General features: G+C 46.2%; 1 long non-coding RNA gene across 1 annotated transcript; it reads right to left on the bottom strand.

Moving 5' to 3' along the window:
* Nucleotides 1-14,454: 14,454 nt before the first annotated feature.
* On the bottom strand, nt 14,455-22,712 carry LOC132647144 (uncharacterized). Its single transcript, XR_009585434.1, has 3 exons — nt 21,678-22,712; nt 16,048-16,116; nt 14,455-15,570 (listed from the first exon to the last, which is right to left on the bottom strand). It is a non-coding gene; the product is annotated as an uncharacterized LOC132647144 (long non-coding RNA).
* Nucleotides 22,713-27,273: the final 4,561 nt, after the last annotated feature.

The raw sequence follows: 27,273 nt of genomic DNA, 5'->3' as shown, positions 1-27,273 counted from the left end.
TGAAGCCTTTCTGCATGTGATGTGCATGCAAACCACAGTGACCGTGTCAGAGCTGGAGTTAAAATGTGGTTGCAGGGACATCTGTCTTGTCACATGGGTACTGGGATCCAAGTTCTAGTGTTCAAGATTATAGAGCAACTTTTCTGAACCGCTGAGCCATCTTTAGCCCTGGATTATTTATTTATTTATTCAGCAGTCTGCCTGCTTGTACCAGATCTCACTATAGATGGTTGTGAGCCACCGTGTGGCTGCTGGGAATTGAACTCAGGACCTTTGGAAGAACAGCCAGTGTTCTTAACCTCTAAGCAATCTCTCCAGCCCTAGCCCCTGGATTTTTATTTTAGTTTCTTAGTTGATTGATTGGTTTTGTTGGCAGGGTTTCTCTGTGTAGCCTTGGCTGTCCTGGAACTCAATTTGTAGACCAGGCTGACCTCGAACTCAGAGATCTGCCTGTCTCTGCTTCCCAAGTGCTGAGACCAAGGGCTTGAGCAATTACCACCCATTTTAGACTCTGAGATTTTAACAAAATTATATTACACACACACACACACACACACACACACACACACGAAAGCTTATACAGGTCAGAGAATGACTTGAGGGAGCTGGTTTTCTGCTTCTTCCTTGTGGGTTCCAAGGATCACACTTAGGTCATCCAGCACAACAGAAGATCTGCTGGGCCGCCTCACTGACGCTTTTTAATTTATTTCTGATTTCATTTCTGTTGCTTGAGTGCCTCTCCCTGCGTGGTCTTGTCATCAAGTCTAGGCTGGCCTGGGACTTGTAACTGTCCTGCCTTAAGCTCTCCAACGCTGGGATTACGGTATTGAACACCACACTCATTTTTCCACCAGATTGCAAAAGCAAAACACTTTTTTAGATGTTTTATGTGTGTGATTGTTTTGTTTATATGTACACGTGGGCTCCATGTGCACACCCGGTGCCTCAAAAGTCAGAGTTAGAGAGGGTTGTGCGGCACCAGGTGGGTGCTGGGCATCAGACCCCACTCTTTCGGAAGGCCGTGCTGAGCTCTGCGCCATCTGTCCAGTTGCTCTCGTGCAGTGGAGTCTGACTATGGGAATAAGGTGAGCTCAGCTTCCTCTTCTCTGGCCAGACCGTTATGCGTGTCTGACCAGCTCAGGGAGGAGATGGATGCTTCAGCGTGAAACATTCGGACTTGCAGCAACACTTGGCGGAGGCCCGAGAGATCACAGAGGCCGCACACATAAGGGACTTAGCACACGGGGAAACTGCCAGCTACCAACCCGTGTCACGAAGCTGGAGACTCTTCCTAACCGTCCCTTTGAGGCAGTAAAAATGATGAACGAACGGATGCCATGACTTCGTGATGATCTGCAGCCGAGCGCACAGGTGTCCTCTGCCGTGCTCTGGAATCTTTCAAGCACGCCAGGTGCTCTTGTAGCGCGTGGGGCTAATTAGCTGAAGCCTAACAGTAATCCTCGGGGCCGTGTGATTATTTCACAGGGAAGAAGAGAAGAGGCTCGGGGCGGCGCCGTGGAGCGGTTGGGAGGGCGTTTGCATTTGCCTAGGATGCGTCCCCTCCGCAGCAAGGCTTACAAGGCAGGGGGTGCAGACATATGGGTCTTTAGAAGTCCAGTTCCGGGCTGGCCCTGGGTACATGAGGCCCTGTCTCTAAAAAGAGGTAGAATAATAATAATAATAATAATAATAATAATAATAATAATAATAATAAACAGAACCTCAGGGCTTCGCTAATGTGCGCGAGGAAATGAGCAGAGAGGTCCTATGCCCCGGCCAGCGGAGCTTAAGTTATTCGGGGGATAGAAGAGAATCCGATCGTGTGAAAAGATGGGCGAGAGAGAAAACGAGTCCAAGCAAACAGGTGCTTGTCAAGGACCAACTTTACTGAGCAAAATCAGCTTTTATAAAGGGTTCAGGATGAGGAAGTAGGGTGGGTGAAAAGTTACAGATTCTTCTCGGCCAGGGCCTGAAACATCTTGTGATGAGCCACGGTTCTGTGAGCACATCTCTGCTGCTGCCAAGCAGTATGTTTACCGCAGGTAAGGAAACGGGCAAGTTGAGGCAGGTTGATGGGTTTCCACAGGTGGTCTCTGACATCTCCAAGCAGTATGTTTACTGCAGGTAAGGGAACGGACATCTCCAAGCAGTATGTTTACTGCAGGTAAGGGAACGGGCAAGTTGAGGCAAGTTGGTGAGTTTCCACAGGTGGTCCCTGAAGTTGGCGAGTTCCCACAGGTGGTCCCTGACACTTGTAGGCCATAAGGAAGGCCCAGCATCGTCCAGAAGAGATCGCGTCTCCGCCCTGGAAGACAGCGCCCGCCCGTCTGCGGAGCAGAAGGGGTTAGTCCCACTGAGACGCGGGCGCTCGGCTCCTAGAGCGGCCGGCGGGAGGGCGGCGGGGAGGAGCGCGGCGTCTCGGGGCGGGATCTTGGAATCCGGGCCGCGCGGGTTCGCGGGGGCCTGCGGCCGCTGCATCCCTTGCCCACCCTCGCTGCCGCCCCTGAGCTTTGGGAGCCGCTCCCTGCGGCCTTTCCCGGGTCAGCCAGGGGTGGAGGCGGTCCCGGCCTCCATCTGTAAGGTTTGATTCTTGGCGTGGATGAGGTCATGCATCTGCAGCCGGTGCCCAGGGTCTCATCACCTCGTCCTGGTCACTTTGTCTGGGGAGGCTGGTGGCCCTTTTTCCCGGAGGAGGGAGTGTCTGTTTTACTGTGTCGCCAGGGCTCCACCGCAGAGTGAGTGCCCAGGAGCGGGGCTTACAGCTCTTGCTGCCCTGGGGTTCGCTCATCCTCCTTCACACCCAAACTTCAGCCATCTTTCCCACCTGCCGCTCCGCCACTTCCTGCCTTCCGACCTACTTTCCTTCGTCGGCGTCATCCACCTGCCCAGGCCTGTCACTTGCAATCTTGGCCGTCTCTAGCTTTGCCTCATATGCCACCCTTCCACGGGGGACTCCGGACAGACTCCTGTACCAGTGACACCGTGGAGTGGCCGTCGGAATCTAGACCCAGACCTTTCAGCTTGGCATTCAAGGCGGTTTGAGACGTGGCTCCAGCCACAGGGTGGTCGGTGCTACCGAGGAAATGGATTTCACCCCAGGGCATCCGTCCCCATCTCAACAAAGACTGGACAACTGAGATATGGTCCTGGCAGACATCTATAGAACATTCTAGACAAATGCTGCAGAGGACACGTTCTTCTCAGGAGCCCGTGGAACCATCTCTGAAGTGAATTACCGTTAGGATACAAACAAGCCTGACCAAGTATGGGACAGTTGAAATAATTGCTCGCGTGCTGTCTGATCATCATAGACAACAAAAGACCCTAAAGCATAGGCTCATGAGCTTAAACTCACTACTGAGTGAGCATGGTACTTGAAAAAGTCCAGAAGGAACTCATGAAATCCCTAGAAATGAAGGAAAATGAAAACACAGTAAGACTTAAACCCCGTGAGTTGGAGTGAAGGAGGTATAGGAAGTAGACAGTAGCAATAGCTGTCTACATTAAGGCATTAAGAGATAACGCAAATAAACAGTGAGACGTGCCTTAGGGCCTTGGAAAACAAGCCAAAACTGGAGTCAGGAGATGGGAAGAAATAATTGCAGCCAGGGCAGAAATGAATGATATGGAGATGGAAAATAAATGAGAATGAAAGATAGAGTTGCTTCTTAGAAAAAATAAGCATGATTGAGAAAACTTTAGCCAAACTAACAAAAAAAAGGGAGACTCAAAGTAATAAAATGTGGGGTGTAAAACACGTGACAGTGACAGAAAGATATTGCTAAAAAGAAATTTAAAAAAAAGTTATATGTGTTTGATAGTGGGCTTGGCCCAGATATCTGGGGCCAAGACTGTACCTAGGAATTAGCTCATGACTGATTAATAGTGACATACCTAAAAATCTTACTTCCCACTAGCTTAGAAAGTTCAAAAGTAAGCCAAGCTCGGTGTGAAAGCTTGTAATTTCAGCACTCTGGGAGGCAGAAGCAGGCAGATCTCTGCGTTTGAAGCCAGCCTGATCTACAAAGCAAGTCCAGGATAGCCAAGGCTAAAGAGAGAAATCCTGTCTCAAAAAAAAAAAAAAAAAAAAAAAAACAAAAAACCGAGAGTGAGAGAAATAAACTGAGAGAGAGAGAGATTCAAAAGTAGCCCGATGGAGTGACACACACCTTTAATCCCAACACTTGGGAGGCAGAAGCAAGTGGATCTCTGCGTTTGAGGCCAGCCTGGTCTTCAGAGCGAGTTCCAGGGCAGCTGGGATACATAGAGAAAACCTGTTTCCAAAAAACCAGGAAAAAAAAAAAGTTCAAAAGAACAACAACAACAACAAAAGTCTAGGTGCACATACCTATCAAAATTAAACCAAAATAAGATAAACTCTTTCTTTTTATGAGACAGGATGTGTGTGTGTGTGTGTGTGTGTGTGTGTGTGTGTGTAGCCTTGGCTATTCTGGAACTAGCTCTGTAGGCCGGCCTCAAACTCACAGAGATCCACTTGCCTCTGCTGCCCAAGTGCTAGGGTTAAAGGTGTGTGCCAGTATACCAAGCTAAGCAATTACTGTTCTTGCAGAGGACCCAGGTTTGCTTCTAAGATCCCACCTGGTGGCTCACAAACCACCTGTACCTGCTGTTTCAAAGGATCCAGTGCCCTCTTCTGACCCCTGGGGCGTCTGCACATGTGGCACACGCACACGCACACAAACAAACACACACACACGCACGCACACACACACACATATATACATACCCAGACACACATTCATGCACATGAAAGAAGAAATACTTTTAAAAATACTCATTTATTTATGAGCACTCTACCTGCATGTACACCTGCATGCGAGAAGAGGGCATCAGATCACACTAGAGATGACTGTGAGGCACCATGTGGGTGCTGGGAATAGAACTCAGGTCCTCTGGATGAGTAGCCAGTGCTCTTAACCACTGGGCCATTTGTCCAGCCCCGGAGAAATACTTTTAAAATGAAATAAAAATTTGTCTGTTGCACTGGCGAGATGGTTTAGCAGACAAGTACTGGCTTCACTTCCAGAGAACCTGGGTTCTATTCCCAGCACCCGAGTGACAACTCACACCTGTAACTCCCTTCAGGAGATCTGATGCCTCCATGGGCACTGCACACACGGGGTGCACAGGCACCCGCACAGGCAAAAGACTTCTACAATAAAATAAACGGGCTGGAGGGATGGGATAGCTCAGTGGTTAGGAGCTGGCTGCTCTTCCAATAGGACCCGGATTCATTTCCCAGCACCCGCGTGGCAGCTCACAGCTGTCTGTAACTCCAGTCCCAGGGTCTGACATCCTCATTCAGACATAAATGCACCAGTGCACATAAAAAGAAACATTAAAAGAAAAAAATAAAATCTTTTTAAGAACTAATGGGCACAGACTCATGAATTAAAAGGCTTTTATATAGCAAAGAAAGCAGTTACCTGAGGAGACTGTCTGTAAAATGGGACGCACCTTTAATCCCATCCCTCAGGAGGCAGAGGTGGATCTCTGAATTTGAGGCTAGCCTGGTCTACAGAGCAGTTCCAGGCCAGCCAGGGCAACAGTGTGAGGTCCTGTCTCAACAGGACAAACAACCCCAAAGATACTGCACTGAGATTCCGTGTTACTGTAGTCAGAATATCCGTCCGTGGGAAAACAAGTAACAAATGCTCTCGAGGAAACAGAAAGAAGGTTAAGGAAAAAAATTAATCCAAGGTTGTTCACCTGGCAAGGGCTCACGTTTTCCTTTGCACCGTGAGTCAGTCACGTCAGACTGTGACATGAGGCTTTGTCACCACCTACAGGCATAAAGGACAGGAGCCACGTTGCCTTCCTGTGTTCCTAGGCTGACTATTTTAAAAGAAGCCGAGCACGGTGGCAGCCGCCTGTAATCCCAGCACTCACAGAGGCAGAGGCAGGGGGATCTCTGTGAGTTCAAGGTCAGCCTGGTCTACAAAGGGGGTCCAGGACAGCCAAGGCTACACAGAGAAACCCTGTCTCAAAATACCAAAACATAAATAAATAAATAAATAATAAAGTGTTGCTGGGGTTGGGGATACAGCTCATTGGTTGAGAGCTTGTCTAGCAAATGCAAGGCTCTGGGTCTGTTCCTTAGCTTAAAAAGAAAAAAAAGTTGCCTTGCCAAGCTACTTCCACTTTGCTCACGTGTTCCTTTGTGCAACAAGAAGACTATTTCCAGCAAATGGAATTTACGCTGCTGGTGGGGGGGGGGGAAACCAGTTCAGCCTCTATGGAAACCAGCATGGCACATTCTCAGAAAACCTAAAAATAGGTCTGCTACATGCCCCAACTAGATTGCTCCTTGGCATTCAAGTCCCCATACCACAGAGACACCTTTACCTCAGTGCTCACTGCAGCAGCAACGGAGAAATGGGCTGGGCAAAGGTGCTACGTAGACACACTGACACTTTCTTTTTCTGAGAACAGAGTTTCTCTGTGTAGCCCTGGTTGTTCTGGAACTGGATCTGTAGACCACACTGGCCTTGAACTCGGGGATCCACTTGTCTCTGGCTCCTGAGTGCTAGGACTAAAGGTGTGTTCCCCCACTGCCTAGCACTTTTTTTCTCTTGAGACAGGTTCTCACTGTATAGTCCAGGCTCACAGAGATCTGCCTACCCCTGCCTCCTGAGTGCTGGGATTAAAGGCAGGCCCACTGCAATGAAGCTTTTTCAACAAGAGTGAAGTTATGTCATTAGAGGGGAAGTGGGTTTAACGGATAAGGCAGTCAAAGAAAGAAAAATTGCTTGTTTTCTCTTATTTGTGATGCTTATATTTCACATAAAATCATGTAAAAATATCAAGCATAAAATCATTTAGGGAAATGAGATAGATTAGTAGGATGGTGGAGAAAAAAGGAGGAGAACAGGCTGGGAAGGAAGATCCTCAGTAAACGATATATACATGGAAGATAAGTTTAAAGAATGGGTTTCGTCAGGTGTTGGTGCGTGTCTTTAATCCCAGCACTCAGGAGGCAGAGGCAAGCAGATCTCTGTGAATGTGAGGCCAGCCTGATCTACAGAGGGAGTCCAGGACAGCCAGGCCTACAAAGAGAAACCCTGTCTTGAAAAACCAAGAGCCAAAAGAACGGGTTTCACCGGGCGGTGGTGGCAAGCCTTTAGTCCCATCACTCAGGAGGAAGAGACAGCGGAATCTCACTTAAAGGCCAGCCTGGTCTACAGAGCAAGTTCCAGGACAGCCAGGGCTACATAGACACTGTCTCAAGAAAAACAGAAAAGAAAAAAAAAAATAAAATAAAGCACATAAACACAATAGGTTTCAAATGCCAGGCAGAGCTTTTCTGCTTCTGTGTTAGGTGTTTAAATGTATACATTGTACATGTGTCTGTGTGTATGTATGCTGATGTTTGGTCTTTTTTAATGGAAACTTTCCTGTTTTCCAAAAGGACAGTGTTTCTTTTTTTTTTTTTTCCAAATTTTTATTTTTTCTATTAATTATAGTTTATTCACTTTGCATCCCAGCCGTAGCTCCCTCCCATATTTGCTCCCTGATGTTTGTTCTTTCTGGCACACATGAAGGCCAGAGTTTGACATCAGGTATATTTGACAGTTGCCTCTCCACTTTACGTTTTCAGTTACTTTCATTCTTAGGTCTGTGTGTCTGTCACCTAGGTGTGTATGCCTGTGGAGGCCAGAAGAGTTAGAGTTAATTGTGAGCTGCCCTTCATGGGTGCTTGACGTGAACTTCAGGAAGAGCAGCAAATGCTCGCGATTGCTGAGGCATCATCTCTCTAGGCCTGTGCTGGCTAGTTTTTATGCCAACTTGACAGAAGCTAGAGTCGCCTGAGAGGAGGGAGCCTGGATTGAGGAAATGCCTCCCAGAAGATCCAGCAAGTCTGCAGGGTATTTTCTTAATTAGCGATTGACGGGGGAGGGCCCGGCACACTGTTTGTGGAGCCAATCTGGTCCAGAGGTCCTGGGTTCTCTAAGAGAGCAGGCTGAGCAAGCCATGAGGAGCAAGCCAGGAAGCAGCATCCCCCAGGGCCTCTGTTTTGGCTCCTGCCTCCAGGTGCCTGCCCTGTGTGGGTTTCCTGTCCTGACTTCCACAGAGATGACCAGTGACAGGGAGGCATCAGCCAGATAAACCCTGCCCTTCCTAAGCTGCCTTTGCTCATGGTGCTTCATCACAGCGATAGTAATCCTATCGAACACAAGGCCCCTCTCTGTGCTGGTGCCGAGATTACAGGGGTCTGTGACACACCTGTGCGTGCTGTGGACACCGGGATCTAATCACAGACGTGTGTGACACGCACCTGCGCGTGCTGTGAGTGACGGGCTTACGTTATCCTGACCAAAAGCGCACACCTGGAAGCCAGGCCGAAAGGACTATCCTGTAACCGAGAGGGTGCGCCCTGGCCTCTTCATTCCCTCATTCTCGGGATCCAGCACTATTATCATCGGCCACTCAGAGCGTCGAGAACCCTCACGTACCTCTAGTGCCCCACAGCACTTCATGAACCTAAGAACCCCAGGACTGTGCTGTTGCACCATCTTCCCCAGCACCAGACTCTGTTCGGCAGGTCCCGGCTGCCTCTGTTCTGTGAACCTCCCTGACAGCCAGCCTGCCATCATCCAGCCATCAACAACTTAGCTGATGTCGTCAAGTTAGAATAACCAAGCCCCCGTCGCCTTTGTTTCCCCTTTGTAAGTTTCTATGCCTGTGCCTCAGAGTCTTGCAAATAAATACAAACAAGGCACTTTTATATTGTGTGCTCCTGGGGACAGTGAATTGGGAGTCTAAGGCTAGCCTGGGCTGCGCAGTGAGGCTGTTTCAGAAGCCCAACACAGGAGCGGGAAAGATCACCAGGCAGTTAACAGCCCTTTCTGCCCTTCCAGGGGACTGGGGTCTGGCTCCCAGCACTCACATGGGGCGGCTAACAACCATCTGCAACACGAGCTCCGAGGAATCCCAGGCCCTCCTCTGACCCCTACCCCAACCGCCCCCAGACACAGTGCCTGGCAACAGGGCAGACATTATTAAGGGCTAAAGAAGCGTGTGCTGTGATGAGGCCCCCCAGACAGGTCGCAGATGCTGAGTTTCCGGTCACTCCACGGCTGGAAGCACCCCATGGAGCCTTAGCTTAAGAGGCAGCCCCAGAAACGGGGGATCTAGTGGCCTTACTCACTCTTGAAAGCTGGAGCACCTCAGGGCCCTCAACCCGGCAGGCTCTGCTCCGGATTTTGTCGTATCCACGAGACCCAGAGAGCAAAATCCCAGCCCAGCTCTCATTCTGAATTCCAAACTCTACCACCATGACTAGCATTAACAGACACTGCTCCCGCTCCAGTCCTTGGCCAGAGCGTCAGTAAGGTCCCCTCCCTTGCCACGGTCGTGCAGCCAGCACTGCAGAGGAGAAGCCTGCTACCTGGACTACGGCCAGAGCCAGGGTCACTCTGCCTCCACAGGGTCACTCTCCGCAGCCTGAGAAATTCACTAATCTTTGCTGGACTTTGACCCAGAGAGAAACCAAGATCCACAGCTTTGGCTCAAGAAAGAACATCAGGTCCAGCTGGTCTGAAACACAGTTGGGCTTTTTTATTAAAGATATTTTACTCTGGTCAGGACTAAGGAGAAAAGAGGTGCTTAGAAAGAAACAAACCACAAAGAAAGAAAAACCAAAGAGAGAGCAAGTTTGGACGAGGCTTCTCTAAGAGCCAGAACAACACAACACATCCAAGTGTGGTCCTGGCTCCTCTAGGAAAAGCTGCTGTTAGTCCCGGACTCCGCCTAGTATTCAGTCTGTGGCTAGTTAACCTTCATTTCCTTTTCTCTTTCCTGTATTGAGCAAGATTAGCGGGTGGCTCTGGAGAAGCCTCGGATGGCATTTTAATCTGAGGAAGCAGGAGCCACGAGGGTTGACACAAGTCCCTTTCCTGTAAGCGGCATTTCAGGAGTCCTAGGAAGCTGCAGGCTTCTGGCCAGGGAGAACCACCTTCTAGTTGTTGGTTGGGTGAAATTCTCCTCCTCCCTCTGCTGGTGAGAAACTTCAGCTAGAGTCAGGCGTGAGAGGCTCCTCTCCTCTTTCTGTCCCCCACATTCTCTCCGGTCTCACACACATCATCTGCTTCAAAGTTAAATGGGTTCTGCATGCACCGCCATCCACTGCGGAACCTCGCTCGTCATCGTCCCGGTCAACCGGAAGTGGACTTTTGCTTCCTTAGCTGCCGTCTCTGTCCGCCATCCTCCCGCCACCGCGTCCTCGAGTCCTCGATGTCCATTTGCTTAGCCTGAATGTTTCACATATGTGACAGACTGGGAGAAAGGTGGCACTTTAGATTGTATTTTCCCCTACTAAAGAAGTTTTATTTTGAATTCTCTGTCTGTGTGTGTGGGGACGTGCACACCCATTCAGATGGCTGGAGTTGGAGCTGTAGGCAGTCGTGAGCCTCCTGATGTGGACCCTGGGGGCTGAACTTGGGTCTAGAAAAGCAGCAAGTGCTCTTCACCACTAAGCTACTTTTCCAGCGACTCTTCAATTTTTTTTTTTCTTTTTGGAGACAGGGTTTCTCTGTGTAGCCCTGGCTATCTGGAACTCACTCTGTAGACCAGGCTGGCCTCAAATCAGAGGTCCACCTGCCTTTGCCAACCAAGTGCTGGGATTAAAAGGCATGTGCCACCAACGCCTGGCTATTTTTTTTTTTTAACAAACAACTTTAACTGTCCTTCAAATGTTTATAACTGGTGGTTACCTTCCTTAGTGTGTCACATGTGCAAGAGGAGGGAAGACCATAGCCCTTAGTCAAAATACAACCAGTAAAACCATTCCAAGAGGAAGGGGGATACTGAGTTACAAAAAATTCCCTGCTTCATTGCTGCTATAAAACTTCCAACCTGGTGGTTCTTCCAAGTGATTTTTTTTTGTTATTTAATTAATATATGTTAGTCTCCATGTGTATATCTGTGTTCCACGTGCATGCCTGGTGTTCTTGGAGGCCAGACAGAGTGTTGGGGTCTCCTGGGACTCATATTAGAGACAGCTGTAAGCAGCCACGTGGGTCCTGAGAACTGAACCCGCGTCCTGCACAAGAGTGATGAGCTCTCTTGGCCACTGAGCCTACTGGGTGCTTCCTTTTGTCGGCTAGTGTTTCCTATTTACATTTCAAAGCAACTAGCACTGTTTTCTTCATGGGTTTTCCAAGGCTCCTACAGCACCGCACGCCTTCTGTGTAGCACTTTGTGGCCGAGGCTGCTCCCAGGACTTGGTTGGTAGACAGTGAAATTGATTCCGGCCTCTCTGCCCACAGCCACCCTGTACTCTCCCCAAGCCACCTTTCTGGTCCTGTACAGTCAACCTTCAACAGTTTGGTTCTTAACTTTTTAATTGGTTCTCTGTGAATTTCACACCATGCACTCCAATCCCACTCACTTCCCATCCTCTGGTACCCACCCTCCACCCTTTTAACCACCCCCCAAAAAAGGAAAAAAAAAATCATCTCATTGTGGAAGTCGTCGTGTGTCAGTGTGTCCCACTGTATAATCTCCTCCCCCACCCCTTTTAAAAGATTTATTACATATACAGTGTTCTGCCTACACACCAGAAGAGGGCACCAGATCTCATTATAGATGGTTGTGAGCCTCCACGAGGTTGTTGGGAATTGAACTCAGGACCTCTGGAAGAACAGCCATCTCTCCAGCCCCCCACAGTATACCCTTTTGTCCACATTTCCTTGCTTGAAAATACTGATTGCCAGTGAGTCATGAATTGGTCTAGTTCTAGGCCTCTGGCTTCTGCTACTCTGTCAATCCTGGAATCCTCACTGTTACTCCTCTCAGATATCCTGCTGCCCTGTGCCATGGAGATCCTACAGTTTTGGATCTGTAGGAGCGACCCCTTCATGCACTCCATCTGTTCACCCATGAGGTAGATGTTTGCCTGGGCTGGTGAACTGGCTAGCTGTCCTGCACCCAGCCCTGTCTCAGGTAGGTCATCTGATGCTGCAGCCAGCTCTCCCAATCTCATGCCCTCAGGGCCGGCTCACCCGTGCCCACACCATCAAGGTAAGCTCTACTTTGCTGCCCCAGTGAGGTGTAGGGCCCACTCTCCTGAGTGTTACAGCTGGTGAGGGACAGGGACAGTTCTCCTGCCTTGCTGTAGGTGAGGAGGGACAAGGTGGGGGAGGGCATCTCTCCCTCATCCAGGCCACTGCACAACAGAGAAGTTGCAGGGCCAGCTCCTCCACACTCGTGTACTCAGGACTGGCTCATCCATGCCCACACCATCAGAGCCAGCTCTAATCTGCTGCCCAGGTAAGGGGCAGGGCCGGCTCTCCCATGCTCACATCCTCGGGGCTGGCTCACCTGCAACTCTGGCAACCAGGGCCAGCTCAACTGTGTTTCCTGGGTGACGTCTGGGGCCTGCTCTCCAGAGGCCTGCAGCAGGTGAAGGATGGGATCAGTTCTACTGCACTCTGCAGGGCCAGATCTCCCTCAACAAGAAAGGAGGGGTGGGGCCAGTTCTGCACAGCCCTCAGACATCAATATGGCCCTGAAAATAGCCCAGACCAGGGACATCCACCTGGCCTTAGGTGGTAACAGATCCCTGCTGCTCAGGGACACAAACTCAGACATGGCTCTCAGTGGCAGCACAGGACAGGACCTCACCTTAAGCGGCATCACCGCCTACTCACATCAGGTTGTTCCTCACTACCCTTGAGTCTCATTGTGCACACATCTGTTGGAGTGATGTTTTTGTGCACTTTGTAAAGATTATCCTTGTGTATTCAAATGCTGACTTCTGTACTAGTGCAGATACCATTCAGGATTCAGGCGAACTTTAGCATTATCATGTTTATGAAGCATGTTCTATCTCAATGTTGTGTAAACATTGTTCCTCATCACCTTCTGATTGGTTAATAAGGAGCTGAACAGCCAATAGCTGGGCAGGAAAAAAGGCAGGACTTCCGAGTGCAGAGTGTGTATGTGTGTATGGGGGGGGTCCCAGAGAGAGACAGGAGTCACCGATTGGAACATGTATGAAGGAGTGCCAGGGCAAGATGGCAGGTAGCCAGCCACTTGGCTGGGAAGTAGGCCAGGCCAGCTTGTTGGGTCGATACAGGTGAGTTTCTGCCCAGCTATCGTGCCTGAAGTTTTTAATAAGTATAGTAAGTCTCTGTGTCATTATTTGGGAGCTAGGGCAGGCATAGAAAAGCTGTATGTTCTACCCACATCCTTCTACTTCTCTTTTCCTTCCGTTTCTCCACCATTCACTTGCTCCTCTTAGTGGTGCCTGGGGTCTCTGGGGTCATCTCAGGAGTGGTCTCAGGAGTGCCATGCCCAACCTATGCAGTGTTATCATTTGGGCGGGGGTCATCTTGGGCATGGTCTGCCCGCCTGGGCTTGGACGGTGCTGTGTGGAGGAATTTTAATTTAGAACATGGCTGTTCTGGCAAGAAATCATATCTAAAGAGCTTCTAGGTCTGTTTGATCCAGCTGGAATACAAACACGCCTTTTAAACCAGGAGACAGAAGAAGGCATACCTCTGAGTTCAAGGAGAGCCTGGTATAGAGCAAGTTTCAAGTAAAGAAAAGCTTAGGTCCAGGCGTGTACATGCCTTTAATCCTAGACAATAATGGTAAAGATAATTTGTAGAAGGGATGTCTAATTGAATGGCAGAAACAGTGACAAATCAGAGAAAGACTTGACAGAATAAGATATGCCCAACTCTCAGGAGAAGAGAGAGGAAAGGGAAACTACTGACTGGCAATTCCAAGAGAGGAGGCAGTTTTACTAGGAGAGTGATAGACAGATTGCAGAGAAAGATAGAACTCAGGTGAAGGCCAAATAAACCAGAGAATGAGAAGGAACCAGAAGATTAGAAAAGATTGCTGGAGTTAGTTTGAAGCCAAGCAGAGCAATTCAGAGGCTGAGAGAGAAACCAGATTGAATAAGTCAGCTGGGAGAGGAGTTTGAGCCAGAACAGCTGAGTTGCACCAGCCAGCCCAGAGCTCAGAAAGAACAAGAAAGGGTGAGCTTATTAAGCAGTAAGCCTCAGAGACTGCAAACATTCTGGGCTGTGGTTAGATTGTACGGAGGCTAGAAGCTTTCAGGACTAGGCCTAGGTTAGCAGATGGAGGCAGTGAAGCCTCAGAGACAACAATTGAACCAGGTGAATAAAAGTTCCTTTTAGAGTGCTGGACTGGTGGTCATCTAGATAATGGCACCAAACTGGCGATTAGTCTCAGGCTCACTTGTATGCAGGACGCTGGGCTCTGGGCAGGGTCATCCTGTCTAGGGCTCTCCCAAGCCCAGGGTGTTTATGAAATTTCGATTGGATCTTTTTGTTCCTACTTGTAGAAAGATGAATCGTTCTTTCTAAATTAATGAATGCAGGACATTATTACGGCGGCAGTTTTCCTTAACCAGATAATTCCCCAATGACTGACACAGGGAGACGAGGATTTATTATTTATTAAGGAACACATTCTGGGCACATTCTGACTATTGTAATCCCAGAACCTCTAAAACCCACAATAAAAGCCAAGGGCTTGCCAATCTGATGCTTCCCGGGCGCCTTCTGCCCCATCAGTCTCTCCTTGCAGCCACGGGCTCCTGGTCCATCTTGCCTCAAGGAGATTCCTTCCTCTCCAGCTTCCTGCTTCCTCTTCTGCTATCTCCTCACCTTCCCCACCCCTCTCGACCCCAAGCAGCCAGGCACCTAAAACTCCGCCTACCTCTCTTCTACCCAGTCATAGGCTCCAGCATCTTTATTTAGCCAATCAGGGATGACTGAGGTACATTCCTTATCATCACAGGGGAGATAGTTCAGCAATGCCCAGCACTGCGGGGCTGTGACCAGATCTCAAGGCGCTGAAATCAGCATTTGAAAACACAGTCGGACCTTCCTCGACATCTCCCCTTTTCTGTCTGATTAGAAAGGCCATTTTAAAACTATATACAGTAAGAATAATTTATGAAACAACCATAAAAACCAATAGGTCAGACTTACACGCATCATGCCTCTTCAAAAGTTATTTGTCAACCTTGAAGAAAATACTGTCTCTCCTATCTTGGTGAGCCTAAAGTTTTGTACCTAAATTATTCTCCAAAAACATCTATCTAGACATAAAATATATTTTTAACTCCTAAGCAGCTAAGCTTAATTGTAAAAACTCTTTAGCTATTTAGTCTTCAACCCCATCAGAGACTTGAGAAGGAATAAAATTAATTACGTGAGTAAACAGGAAGTGCAGGCTAGCAGCTTCCAAAATTTAAAAATGACGAGAGACAGTTTGCTGCCCGGACAGCCAACCAAAAACTCTACCACTGGAGCGTCATCTTCAGCCTTCTGACCTGTGAATCTGACAGATAGATTGTGAAGCAGAGCTATTAAGGGCTTATTTACCCTGTCTTGGCAGAGTTTGACAGTCAAGCTGGTCTGCATCCAAGCTCGCCCATTTTAGGCAGAATTCTGTCTGTGGAAAAGTGAGGGCAATTTCTTTGCCCTGCTGGCTGTCTTCCCACATTTGAAGCCTTCTCCATGTGGAGGTTCTTCAGTGCTTATCATCTTCTTTGAGGTAGGCTGGGTGCTGTGAAGAGTTGACCTGTCTTGTTAAAGAATCCTTAAAATAATAAAAACATCTTTAAACATATTCTATTGGTCTCTGAGGTTTTTGAAGACCTTATCTATTCATTTACGCAATCTATCTCTCTATAGAATCATATCTATCTGTTAAACACAGGATGTATAGGCTTATAATAAGTTAGTCTAGCATCTGACATGACCATCAGTTGTTCAACTAACAATTAATTTGCATTATTTAATTATCCTAAACAGTTTGTAATAGCAGCTTTAAAAGTACTGGAAGTAAACCATGTATTATAAGTGAGTTGTGTGGGCACAATAACTCATACCAGAGCAGAACTATATAAGTGTGTATGTGTATGTAACAAAGTAACCCTGAGTTTTTATCAGTGTACACAAAATTTATACTAAGGAATTAAAAATAAACCTATTTGAGAATAACCATAAAGCTTGAGGTTGAGGAGAAGATTCAATAATCTACCTTTTGTCCTATCATTTCTATATATTTTCCATACTTCTCCCTCTTTACTGTCAACCCCTTTCTTCTTACCTAAGAGAGAAAGAGAAAAGTAAATGAAAAGAGAGAAATCCCTGAGTCTAACCTCCTTTTTTCTCTGAATAAGACCATTAATGACTTGTAACCAGCTCCCCTAGATGACAACAAACATAGCCCATTAGAACAACCAAAAACCCATCCCCCCCACACCTTAAGGGAAATGGGATGTCATTCTTCTTAAGGTTGCTTCCAGCTGATTTTGGAGTGTAGGATACCTTTTTTGGGGGGGCCCCAAATAAAATTGGGAAAAATGGTTAAGCAAGCTAGCAATAACATTTGTGGTCTAGTCTCTAAACGTTGAGAATTTTTAGGCTTAATAGAAGTCCTGTTTGGAACAGGACTGAAATGCTGGACCAAACGAGATCAGCAGCTTTTTTTGAAGCTGTCCTGGGAGCAGGCTTTGACGGAACAGCAACTGAAGCAGCCATGGTGGAACAGGCAGGAAGCCAGAATAAATGTGTCAGCGTCTCAGCATCCTGGAGGAGGAATCCTGTCAGGCTTGTTCCGGCGTCACCAGCTTCCAGTCCTTTTGTTCTGAAAACACATAATTTCTCACGAGTAATATATAGCTCTAAAACAAATGCGTGAGATACACAGACCAATTAAGGGTGTTTCCCTGCTCTTTGTGTGAGCAGAAGAAAGACATCTGTAAGTCTTCGTTCGTGCTGTATGAAAGGATGGCGTGTAATAATAAGTCACGGGGATTTTGCATAGCAAGAATTACTGGCTATGCATAGACACTCGTCTCTCAGCCAGTCTCAGAGATATTCCCAGGTAGGGGGATCACCAATATACCTGCTTGTTCTGCTGTTTGAAGTCACGTAAGTATGGAATGATTTAATTTAGCAGTCTCTCTTTTACCTACGCTTGTTCCATTTGACCTCCCTCAAAGAGGATGTATAACATTACCATTGAAAATACAATCATTATTATGCTGAATATCAAAACAAGACTGTGTAGTGTCTAATTATCTTCCTCTGGGCTCCTGGGCACCTGTTGTATTAGGCCTAGCTGCCACCTGTCCTCAGTGACAGCCTCATTTCTAAAGGGGTAAGCCGGTTGCCCAGAGCAACTGAAAAGCATTACCTTTTTAAAATCAACTTTAAACTCCTTTCAACCTCTAGAGTTTAAGCACACCCTGGGCATCTTGTACCTGGGTTTCTGCATTTGCTGTGGCTATCCTCGCCCTGCCCTTCCTTCTTCCGTATGGAAGGGGAGGTTCTGTCTTTATAGCCTTTGTGTTTGGGGACCTAATTTAAGTCAGCGTGTACTTTGTACTTTGCGGCCCTGTGTCTCTTTGCACCAGACTTGTCACCCGTGAGAGCTTGTTCATAGGGATAAGCCAGCTACCCACAGCAGCGGACACCTCACCTCAGTCAGCATTTAACGGCTTTTGGCCGTGAGAGGCATGCAGCTTGCATATTTGTCTCCCAACCTAACTTTAGGTTCTTATATTGATTAACAGAATATCCCTTTTTAGGCCAAAATTCATTTGGCACCAGTTTTCCCCACCAAGGGAACAGCAATTTATATTACCTGTTCAGTTTGATCTTTTTGATTTCCCTCTTCTTGTGTGTGTCCAAGATCTTCAGGGGTCTTTTTCTGTCACATCCGATTTTTATCAGTTTTGATGGAACCCTTTAACTTTTCTTTTCCTGTATGAACATATACAAAACCTCTACCCCAGCATAACACATTTCCTGTCTTCCATTCCGAGGTTAGCATATCCTTGAAATAGACAGGCTGATCTAATTCAGCAGTTTTTTGTTGTTGTTGTTGTTGTTTGTTTGCTTTTATAATCCAGTGTCTCTCATTAGCATTCAAGACATTTAAAGTCAATAAAGCATTATGTAATCTATCTCTGGGGGTCTTTGATTCCTCTTTGTTAATTAATTATCTCTTTTAAGGTACAACTGGATCTTTCAACAGTTGCTTGTCCCGAAGGATTGCTTGGTATACCTGTAATGTTTTATATTATAGTATGTAAAAAAACGGTTTCATTTTATTAGAGACATGTGCTGGAGCATTGTGAGTCTTAGTTTGTATAGGTGTACCCATAACTGCCATCACTTCTAATAAATGCATAATAACAGAATCAGCCTTTTCAGAGCTGAAGCCTGTTGAAATCCTGAATGTGTCTACAGTATGGTGCACGTATTTCAGTCTATCAAACTCTGTAAAATGAAACACCTCCATGTGTCAAATTTCATTTCTTTGGCTATCTCCAGGGTTGGTTCCTGTAGGTAATAGGGTTTGGTTTTATAAGGACATTGTCTCACAATTTCCTTGGCTTGCTGCCAAGTGAGAGAACCTTGTGGGTAGTGGTGGCACACCTCTTTAATCCCAGCACTTGGGAGGCGGAAGCAGGCAGATCTCTGTAAGATTGAGACCGGCCTGGTCTACCAAACGAGTTCCAGGACACCCAGGATTACACAGAGAAACCCTGCCTCAAAAAAACAAAACAAAACAAAAATTCCTTCTTTAAACCTTTGCTGTTAACATGGTATTTTTTTTTATGAAATTCTGAAGCCTCTAACAAACTTCCTATTAAAAGTTAATCAATTTCATCATTATCTAGTGCTAAAGGGCCTGAAAGACCTGTATGGCATCTTACATGGGTTATAGATAACGGATAATTACTATTTCTGATCATTTGTTGTAAATGAATAAACAGTGCAGTTAGGTTGGGATCATCCTGAATCAAATCAGCAGTTTCTATGTTTTACAGGTATTGAGAGTCAGTTACTATATATTTTTTGTCAGTTACTATATTATGAGATTCTTGAAAATCTGGTAACACCATCAGAATTGCATATAATTCTGATTTTTTTAACTGAATCGAAAGGATTCTCAACCACCTTGTATTTTTCTGACTTATAAGCTGCCCTTTCTGATTTATTTGCATCAGTGTAAAATGTAGGAGCTCCAGAAATTGGAATCCTTTTTACTATATGAGGGAGAATCCAATTAGTTGTTTTTATGAATTGAAGTCGCTTGCCTTTTGCGTATCAGTTGTTAATTTCTCCCCCAAAAAAACCTCACTGTGAGCTCTTTGCCATCGTTCATTGTCTGCCCATAATGAGGCAATCTCAGCATTGATAAAATGTACCACAGTCTCAGCTGCATCTATTTGAGCTAATTGATGAAGTCTTATTTTTCCCTTTACAATTAATTCAATGTAGGTTTTTAATTTTTTACTTTGTTTGTGTGGTAAAAAGTTCTCCATTTTAATAATCTTCTCTCTTATTAAGAATTCCTGTGGAAGAATAGAAGGCAAGCTGACTAATATACAGGCCTTCTTTGGAACAATATGGTCTATATGTGCATCCTGTAATTTCTTTTCTACTAGAACCAATTCCTTTTCAGCTTCAGCTGACAGAGTTCTTGTACTATTTAAGTCCTTATCACCTTATAAGGTTTGAAATAAGTTACTTAGGTCTTGAGTATTTAAACCAATGGTAGGCCGTAGCCAGTTAATATCGCCCAGTGATTTTGAAAATATTAGGGGTCCTTAATTGGTTTCTCCTGATTTGCACCTTTTGTGGTCTAGTTTTCTGTAGATCTATTTGGTATCCTAGACAGTTAATAGAATCTCCTCTTTGAATTTTTTGAGGGAGCAATCTGTAATCCCCAACAAGGCAAGTTCTGCTTAATTCATCAATTTTTTTTCTAATGTACTTGTATCTGAATCAGCCAATAAGATATGATCCATATAATGGTAAATTATGGATTAATAGAATTTCTTATGAGTTATCTCCAATGGCTGTTGCACAAAATATTGGCACAAGGTAGAACTGTTTAACATTCCTTGTGGTAAAACTTTCCAGTATCTCTTTATTGGGCACCTTAGTGGTAAGGCTGTGTTTTATTAGCAATGGCTCACCAGCCTAAACTAAAGAGTTAGCCTCTGCTGTACCTTGTTTATGGACAGCCTGGGCAGTCTACAACTGTTTTTGATGGCATTTCTTTAATAATTAACTTTTTTTTTTTTTTTAAATCAAGAGTATCATGTTTTCTGGCTTGTCTCTGAAATTGGAGGGATGTTAATCTGGGTTTTCCATTGTTGTGAAAGATCTCTTCCCCGTAAACTTAAGGCTGTATCAGACACCTACTGCTTTCCTTAATTTTCCTCTTTGACCTTCTGGCCCTGTACAGTTAAGCCATCTGACACTGTTTTATCTGAGACAAAGTTCCAACCTTTTGAAATTGGGTATCTACCTCTTGAAGTGGCCAATCTGGAGGCCAGGATTTAGGAGTTAGAACCGAGCTGTCAGCTCTAGCCTTTGATCATCAATAGAAGTTTGCCAAAGTATTTGGGATTTTTTTTTTTTTTTTTTTTTGTCTCCTTCTGGGTTTTTTTGCTTTATCTTTAGAACTCACGCTAGCCTTGATACCTGGTTTTCGAATGTCTGTCTTCAGAGTGGTGGTGCTTAATCATCTTGTGGAAGAGTATTCTTCTGTTTTGTATTGGGGCCTATGAGAGGCCCCTTGGGAGCTTTTTGGTAAGGGGTTTCCTCATCTGTCTGTTTTTGTTCTACATTCACTTCTCCAGTGTCCGGATTTGCCGAATCTTTTGCATATTTCAGAAGGCAGAGGCTCCCTTTTGAAATTAGTTTGGTTTTCCTTGTAATTCATTTTGCAGCAACCTTGTCTACCACAATTAAGACATTTCTCAGTCTTTAGTGGGAGCTTCTCCTATTAAAGACCTATTAGACAAGTGAGGTCTGACGTCAACTGTATTTCTAACCCACTCATCTATCGATGCTGATCTTGCTCTTAATGGCATTCAGCGTTAGCATTTTCAAAACCTGAAGATTCCATCAGTGCCTTTCTAGCCACTGGATCTGACATGCTTCTGTCCACAGCTGAGGTGAGTCTTTGCAGAGTCAGTGAACGTTTCTTTTGGACCTTGCATGATCTGAGAAAATGGTTCAAGTTTTTTTTCCCTGTCTCCTCAACCTTGTCCGAGGCATTTAGGGCTGCTAGGCGACACAACGCTAAGGTTTCTTCACTATACACAGCTCCAATCTCAAATCTAGCACTTCCACTGGATGCCATTTAGCTTCTCGGTAATCATGTGGATGTTTATCGTCTGCTGGTCTCTGTGGTAAACTAACCTTCGGTTGGCTTTCTTTATTTTTATATTTTGTCTCTGAGCATTTCCTTTGCTTAATATTTTAAGCCATTCTCTTAAAGTCTGTGCCCGTATTTCATACCTATCTCCCTGTTGTTTATTTGTTCAGTAAGTTCTTGGATCTTGTTTTATATCATGCTTCCAACCTTTATTTTCTTCTTTATATTGACCTAGTTGTGTTATTCCAGTATCTTTTCTAAAGCCTTTGCTTTTGAGAAGACGGAAAAGGCTAATCCAATTATTAAAGTTAAAATGAGGATTATGACTTTCTGATTTTTCTTTTATTTCTATCTTAAAACCACAGAAGACAGCATCGGCCAAGCTCCTCCTCGGAGTCTGTTTTATTGTCTCTCCCATTCTGTATGCTGTATTTCCTTAAAGTCTGTATTTATCAGAAAAGAGCGACTATTAAACAGTTTACCTGATCAGAGACTCTGTTTCCGTCCGTGTCTGGTTTCCTGTAGTCCTATTCGGCCACTCCCCTGTCTTTCGGCTCACGGATAAAAGGCTTGTTTCCGCCTTCCACCTGTAGCTTGGACTAACTTTGCCAGATTCTGACCCTTCCCCATCTCTGGGAAGTTATAAAGCATTGGCTTCTGAGGTCATCACGTGCCCCTTCAGTTTGGGTCTGGCGTTTTACCTTGGGGTAAGCTTTTGGCCCTCGTTTTCTTGGAGCCTCGTTCCTCTTTGCAGGTTTGCTTGCAAGCCCCTAGGCAGTCGGGCTCTGAATGTCAGTTGCTAAGTAACCGCCTAGCAGGAGTGTCCCTAGCAGTTGGTGCTTGACTCCTTTGAAAATTTCCGCAGAGTGAACTGCCCGCGTTAGCCCCTGGCCCTGCTCCCCCGGCCGGCTTCCCACCTGAGCTGGGGCTGGGCCCCGTCTGCTTTGCAAGCTTCTCAGAGCTCTTGGCTCTGGGGGGGGGCAGCTGTAGTTGAATCCCCCCCCCGGCATCCAGAACTTTTTTTTTTAAATGTTTAAATATGAATATTCAGGGTGTTAGATAACATGAAATTCATTGGGCACCATTTGTAGAAAGATGAGTTATCCTTTCTAAATTAATGAATGCAGGACATTATTACGGCAGCAGTTTTCCTTAACCAGCTAGTTCCCCAGTGACTGACACAGGGAGATGAGGATTTATTATTAAGCTGTAAGCACTACGCTGGGTACATTCTGACTATTCTAATCCCAGAACCTCTAAAACCCACAATAAAAGCCAAAGGCTTGCCAATCTGATGCTTCCCGGGCTCCTTCTGCCCCATCAGTCTCTCCTTGCAGCCATGTGCTCCTGGTCCATCTTGCCTCAAGGAGATTCCTTCCTCTCCAGCTTCCTGCTTCCTCTTCTGCTATCTCCTCTCCTTCCCCACCCCCTCTCGACCCCAAGCAGCCAGGCACCTAAAACTCCGCCTCCCTCTCTTCTACCCAGTCATAGGCTTCAGCATCTTTATTCAGCCAATCAGGGATGACTGGGGAACATTCCTTACCATCACAGGGAGACAGTTCAGCATTCACAGCACTGCCCAGCACTGCGAGGCTGTGACCAGATCTCAAGGCACTGAAATCAGTGTTCCGGCGGAGGCAGGAAGGTAGCTGTGATTTCCAGGCCAGCCTGGTCTAGAAAGCTAGTCTAGGACCGCCAAGGCTACACAGAGAAACCGGCTCAAAAAAAGAAAGAAAGAAAAGAGTTGGACCTTCCTCCAACACCTACTTTGTGTTATTTTATCATTAATATTTTATTGTGTTTTTACACTTATCTATTTCTTGGATGTGTATAATGCAAATTTTTGTTGTTTTTTTGTTTTGCTTTGTTTGCTGGGATTGCAGGCATGTACCACTGTGCGTGGTGGGCCACCTGCACTCACATGTGCACAAACCAACACACACACACACACATATATTTTTAATTAGTAATGTTTTTTAAGTGGCTCAGAGACCTTAAACTTTGAAGCTCTAGAACAGATGATCTCAACCTTCCTAATGCTGCGACCCTTTAATACCCTTTAATACAGTTCCTCATGTTGGGACAAGCCCTAACCACAAAATCATTTTTGCTGCTACTTCATAACTGTAACTTTGCTGGTTATGAATTTTAATGTAAAGAGTTGATACCCCTGATATCGGATTCGTGGCCCTTGTAGGGCTCATGATCCATGGGGTTGCAAGCCGCTGCTCTGGAGGCAAACACTTCAGAGATTTTTTTCAATGGCACAGAAAATAACCTGCAGAAATGAGAGGTGGGATTGCAGGACATTTTAAGATGGTTCTGCCCAACTAAAGGAACCAAAGTGGAGAGACAGCTACAGAATGGGGAAACTGGTCTTTCAAGTATATCACAGTAGTAATATTCAGGATATATCTTTAAAAACATTAAACATTAAAGAAATTTATCCAGCTGGGCATGGTGGGGCATGCCTTTAATCCTCCACACTTGGGAAGCAGGGCAGAGGCAGGCAGATCTCTGAGAGTTCGAGGCCAGCCTGGTCTACAAAACAAGTCCAGGACAGCCAAGGCTACACAGAGAAACCCTGTCTCAAAAAACAAAAACAAAACATCCTCCAAGCGAGGCATAGCAGTGCACGCTTTTAGTCCCAGCACTCAGGAAGCAGGTGCAGGGGGATCTCTGTGAGTCTGAGGTGAGCTTGGTCTACAGAGTGAGTTCCAGGACAGCCAGGGCTACACAGAACAAAACAGACAACAACAAAAATCAAAGCAAAGCAAAACAAACAGAAAAGGAATATATCCTCCAATTAATAGGTGTCAGGGGCGGTGGCGGCGCACGCCTGTAACCCCAGCACTCAGGAGGCTTTGAGATTTCATCTCTTCCCAGCCAGAAGGGCCACCAACAAGAAAACAAATGACAACACATGGCAGTCAAGTCTCTCGGGTTACAGAGACTGAACTCAGGCTGTCAGCCCAGGTGGCAAGTGCCTTTGCCTGCTGAGCCTTCGGCTGTATAGCTACCTCCTATTCATATAAAATTTGCATTTAATTTATGAAGCAGTTATGATGCTTGGAAGCAGCTTGAGTCTTTTTTTTAATATTATGTCTATTATATTATGTCTGTGTGTCACCTACTTTCCTGGAAGTCAGAAGCTCCCGGTGTGTTTCTGTTTATTTATTTATCTATCTATCTATCTATCTATCTATCTATTTATTTATTTTAAAGATGAGCTGTCTCTGTGTAGTCCTGGCTGGATCTGAAGTCACTGCATAGACAAGGTTGGTCTTTAATTCACAGACATCCACCTGCCTCTGCCTTCCGAGGGCTGGGATTAACAGCGTTCAGCGCCACGCCCAGCTTGAATTTAAAAAGAAACCCACCAAACCTTTTAAAAAGTACAATTCCATGGCACTAAATACATTTATAAGCTGGATGAGGGGGTAAACACTCATAATAGCAGTAGAGGGAGATCCCAAATTCCAGCCCAGCCAGGGCTACATTGTAAGACTCAGTCTCAAAACATAAACACTGTAAATAAGTGTACATGTCATAGGGCGGTATCGGGGCCCAGTGGGTATCGGGGCCCAGTGGGTAATGGGGCCCAGTGGGTAAAGCCACGTGCTGCCAAGCCTGAAGATCTGAGTCTGGTCCCCAGGACCCACACTGTGGAAGATGAGAACTGAATCCTGACCTCCACAGGCACACATTAAGTGGAGCATATATGGAACATTTATCATATATATTTACCCTGTTGCTCTCTTATCCGCACTATCCACTCACCAGCTGTTTTAGGAACCTGACTCCACGGTCATTAAAACACAACTCCCTGTTTACGATCCCTACTCTTTCCCGGCTACCTTTGTTCTAGTTTACGTCTCTGAATTTGCTTATTCAGGTGTCTAAAATAAGTGGAATTATAGGTTTGTCCTTTTTATCCTATTTTTTTTTAAGGGCGTGGGTGTTTTTGTGTATGTCCCTTCTCCAAGGGCATGCAGTGCCTGCAGAGACCAGAAGAGGGCACCAGAGCCCCTGAAAAGGAGTTCCAGGGGGTTGTGAGCCGCCCAGTTGGTCTCTGGCAGAGCAGCTAGTGCTCCTAACAACTGAGCCTTCTCTGCAGTGTGTCCGAGCTGTTTCCCTTAACAGTGTTCTCAGAGTTCACCTGTGTTAGGTCAGAATTTTGCCCCATCCCACGTACGTTCCTTATTCTGTCAGTTAGCACACCCGCTGACAGCCACGTAAATCGGTTTCGGCTGCGCTCAGCGGTTTACCTTCCAGCCAGCTTCAGAGCCTTGCTCTTTTCATCGAGAGAGTCACGTGCTGGCGCCTACCTTTCTCTGCGGGCACCCTTCCTTTCTTCGTGACTAGCTCCTGCACGAAGAGTGGAAGAGACTCTAGCTGGGCGGTGGTGGCGCACGCCTTTAATCGCAGCACAGAGAGGCAGATCTCTGAGGCCAGCCGGGTCTACAGAGCTCTAGGCTAGCCAGGGCTACACAGGGAAACCACAGTAAAATCCTTGGGCTGTAGATGCGCTTGTTTTGTGAGTTGAAGTCCCACTAAAGAAACAACCAACCTCCTTCCTCCTCTGTCTCAGTAGCTAGAGGTCCTCCTGGGCTCACCCATGTGGCTCAGGCTGTCCTTGATCTTCTGGGAACTGTTCTTTCTGCACCAGCCTCCCAAGGGCTGAAACTGCAGCGCGTGCCTCCGTCCTTCCCATACACATACGTAAATATGCTTATGAATATGTATTGGTATTTTATTTAATATTTTTTAAAGATTTATCTATTTATTATGTATGCAATGTTCTGCCTTGCATTCCAGGAGAGGGCACCAGATCTCTTACAGGTGGTTGGGAGCCACCATGTGTTTGCTGGGAATTGAACTCAGGACCTCTGGAAGAGCAGCCGGTGCTCTTAACCTCGGAGCCATCCCTCCAGCCCTGTACTGGTATTCTATATAAACTTATAGTCAGACACACACATATACGTATATTTTAGAATTTTATCTTAGATGTGTGTTTTGCCGGCATGCATGTTTGTATGTACATGTTGTGAAGACCAAAAGAGAGTATTAGATCCCCTTGCACTGGAGTTCAGTCGCGGGTGCTAGAATTCAATCCGAGTCCTCTGGAAGAGCAGCAAGTGTGCTTAATCGCTGAGCCCTCTCAAGAACGTGTGCACACAGATCCATGCTTTCTATGCTCTGCAGGAGGCATCCTGTCCACCAAATACGTGCTGAGCAGAGAAAGGAAAGAGGGGTCTGGCCAGGTGTGGTAGCCCCTCGCTTTTAATCCCAGCACCAGAAGGCAGAGGTGGGTGGATCTCTGTGAGTTTGAGGCTATCCTGGTTTACACAGAGAGTTCCAGAACCACCAGGGCTACCCAGAGAGACCCTGCCTCAAAAGGCGGGGGTGGGGGAGTTCAGTAATGACTTCTGTTCCAGAGGCCTCCGAGCCAGTGCTGGTCAGTCAGGCAACGTAACAGCGACCACGATGGCAAACTTTAGCCTAACGGAGACCCCACCAGGAAGTAGCAAGGACTCACATCCAGTGTATCACTCAAAGGTCCGTCTCTGTCTTAGAGAAAAGCTGTCTAAGTGAAGTAGGGGAGATGGGAGTTAAATCTTCCCGCTCTTTGCCTCTAGTGCCTGAGCTCTTAACCTTCCTCACAGACGTAATCAGCTTGAAGGTGTTAACTTCTCTAGTCAATGAATTAATCAACTAATTATTTAAACAACTAATAATTAACCAATTAACTAGTTAATGGTTTATGTGCAAGTGTGGGCATTCCTGTGACCACCAGCTTCCCCCTCCCCCGCTAAAACTTTTATTTATTTCATGTGTGTTGGTGTTTTTCTGGCATGCATACCTATGTAGCACATTTATGGGTTACAGACAGTTATGAGCTACCATGTGGGTCCTGAGAATTGAACCTGAACTCTCCTGAGGACTAGTGAGTGCTTTCAACCTCTAAGCCATCTCTCCAGCCCCTGGAGCCCTGATTCTTAAGTTGCATCTGGTTCCCAAAGTTGTTTCTGTCCTCAGTGCCTAGACACAGGCGCCAAGCCAATGTCATGCAGCCCA

Source organism: Meriones unguiculatus, chromosome 14 (assembly GCF_030254825.1).
Source record: "Meriones unguiculatus strain TT.TT164.6M chromosome 14, Bangor_MerUng_6.1, whole genome shotgun sequence".
Classification (NCBI taxonomy): Eukaryota; Metazoa; Chordata; class Mammalia; order Rodentia; family Muridae; genus Meriones; species Meriones unguiculatus.
Note: the sequence above shows the minus strand (reverse complement) of the source record. Positions and strands in the feature narration are given on the sequence as shown.